This window comes from Schistocerca americana, unplaced genomic scaffold (genome assembly GCF_021461395.2).
Source record: "Schistocerca americana isolate TAMUIC-IGC-003095 unplaced genomic scaffold, iqSchAmer2.1 HiC_scaffold_763, whole genome shotgun sequence".
NCBI classification, from domain to species: domain Eukaryota; kingdom Metazoa; phylum Arthropoda; class Insecta; order Orthoptera; family Acrididae; genus Schistocerca; species Schistocerca americana.
Window position 1 is genome coordinate 17,501 of NW_025726526.1, and position 2,500 is coordinate 20,000.

Genomic DNA, 2,500 nt, shown 5'->3' on the forward strand with positions numbered 1-2,500 from the left:
GCGAGGGTGAAACACTTCCGGGCGTTGATCTGCAGCCCCAGATGGGCGAGGGCTGCGACGGCTGCGTCGATGAGGGACTGCAATCCCCTCGCGGTCGATGCAAAAAGCAGGACGTCATCTGCGAAGGCCGCAGCGTTAACTCTGCGACCAAGGATCCGAGCTCCGATGTGGGAGGGAAGTTGACTCAAAACATAGTCCACCGCAAAATTGAAAAGGAGGGGGGAGAGGGGGTCACCCTGACGCACACCCCTAGCCGGCTGCAGGGGCACGCCCACGTCGGCGCCGCCCGCTATCACCGTCGTGCTACCCTCGTAACACCTTTCGACGTACTCAATAAAGCAATCCGGCAGGCCATGAGCCCTCAGCACGGGGCGGAGGGCGGCATGGTCCACCGAATCGAACGCTTTAGAGACGTCGATCGATGCCACAAAAACAGAGCGACAGGAGCGGACTGCGTCGGTGAGAGCAGTGTCCAAGATGAAGGTGTTTTCCAACATCCCATCCCGGGGGATGAATGCCCGCTGACGTTCGTCCACAGCACATGCACGCATCAGGCGTGACGCGAGAACCTTGTGAAAGGTCCGCGCCAACACCGAGCAGACCGTAATGGGGCGAAAGTCAGCGGGGGATGTTGGTGCAGCCGTTTTGGGGAGAAGTGACGTCCGGGCGCGAAGCAGACGCTCGGGGAGGGCGCGGGCCAGGAGGAAGAGGTTCAAGAGTTTCACCAGGACTTCATGCGGCAGGCGCCGCAGCTCCGCTGGAGTCAGGCCGTCCGGCCCGGCTGCCGATCCCCTGGGCGGCAAGGCAGCAGCGACCTCCTCACGTGTGACCGGCCCCCATAGGCACTCAGGAGCGACAGGCTCCGAGTGCGGGAGAAGGCGGTCACGGATGAAGCCGGCGGTGGAGATCGGCTTCTTCGTGAAGAGGTCCGCCCAGAAGTCCAGCAGACCGGGGATGTCGGGTGGCGGCTGCAGCAGGGTGCCGTCCAGCAAGCCGCGCACGCAACGCGCACGCGACCTACGGAAGGCGTCCTGTGTCCGCGCGTATTCCCAGCGGCGCCGCTTGCGCTTCTGCAGCGGCGGGGCGGCAGGCGGCCGCTTGGATGGTTGGCGCGGCCGCTGTGTCCTGGTGATCGACCTCTCCCCCCTGGACCCGACCGACGCAAGGGCATCCGGGAGCATGCCCAGGATGACATCGGGCGGCGTGCCCCGCCCCAGACCAATGACTCGATCCAGGGCAGAGAAACGCTGGGCGGAAGCAGGTAGCCCCGCCAGATGCTCCCAGATGGCGGCGTCAGTCGGCCCCTCCGGCGGCGGCCCGGTGGTGTCGGCCGCGAAGTCCTCGGCTGCGTCGACGGGCGGCGCAGCGGCCTCGCCCGCGTCAGGCAGCGAGCTCGCTGCTCCACGGCGGGACGCCGGCTCTTCACCCCGACCGATCTCAAGTGCCTCCATGAATTGGCGGACAAGCTGCTTGTGGGCAGCTTGCCGCCGTCGGCACTTGATTGCCTCAAGCGTTCGGTCGGGGAACATCCTGGTAAGTTCTTGATTTACAAAGAAGAACCGGGCGTCCCTCTCCAGGAACAGTTCGGCCTCTGCCTTGGCGAGCGACAGGACTTCTTCCTCCGTCCACCTCGCGCGATGCCTCTCCGTCACGATCTCAGCGTTGGCGGCCGCAGGGTGTTGGCGGCGGCGATGGACCCCGAGACCGTTCTTCGTGGTAAAAGTGCGGTGGCACTCACTGCAAGCAAAGGGAGCTACACAAACTATCGCATTTTCGTTACGGCCGGTTGGCCGGATAGGTGCTGGGGTAGCTGGGGTGGCACCTTCAGCGGAAGGGCCACCATCTCTTGTTTCTTGTCGGCTGCCCCCAACTATAAAGGGATAATGCGAGGGGGGGCTGGTAACCCCCCCAAGCCCCTGGTGCGGTCTTCCACTCTGCTAAAATCAGCGGGCCCACGAGAAGGGGAGAAGACCGCAGGAGAGGAGAGGCTAAGAGGGCTAGGCCCATGTATTGCGCATCACTCTCCCTGTAACTATAACCCAAGGAAGGCACCTCGCAGCAGCAGCACGACTACATCAAGTCCGCACTTCGAAAAGCCAAGTCCGGATGCAGCCACACCGCCGCCACTTGGCCACCTTAAGAGAGTCATAGTTACTCCCGCCGTTTACCCGCGCTTGCTTGAATTTCTTCACGTTGACATTCAGAGCACTGGGCAGAAATCACATTGCGTCAACACCCGCTAGGGCCATCGCAATGCTTTGTTTTAATTAGACAGTCGGATTCCCCCAGTCCGTGCCAGTTCTGAGTTGATCGTTGAATGGCGGCCGAAGAGAATCCGCGCACCCGCGCGCCCCCGGAGGAGCACGCTAAGGCGGACGCGGCCTCGCAGCAAGGAAGATCCGTGGGAGGCCAAGGCACGGGACCGAGCTCGGATCCTGCACGCAGGTTGAAGCACCGGGGCGCGAACGCCGCGCAGGCGCGCGCATCCTGCACCGCCGGC

General features: G+C 63.6%; 1 pseudogene; it reads right to left on the reverse strand.

Moving 5' to 3' along the window:
- Positions 1-2,500, reverse strand: part of LOC124590374 — a 7,960-nt pseudogene that overhangs the window by 2,941 nt on the left and 2,519 nt on the right.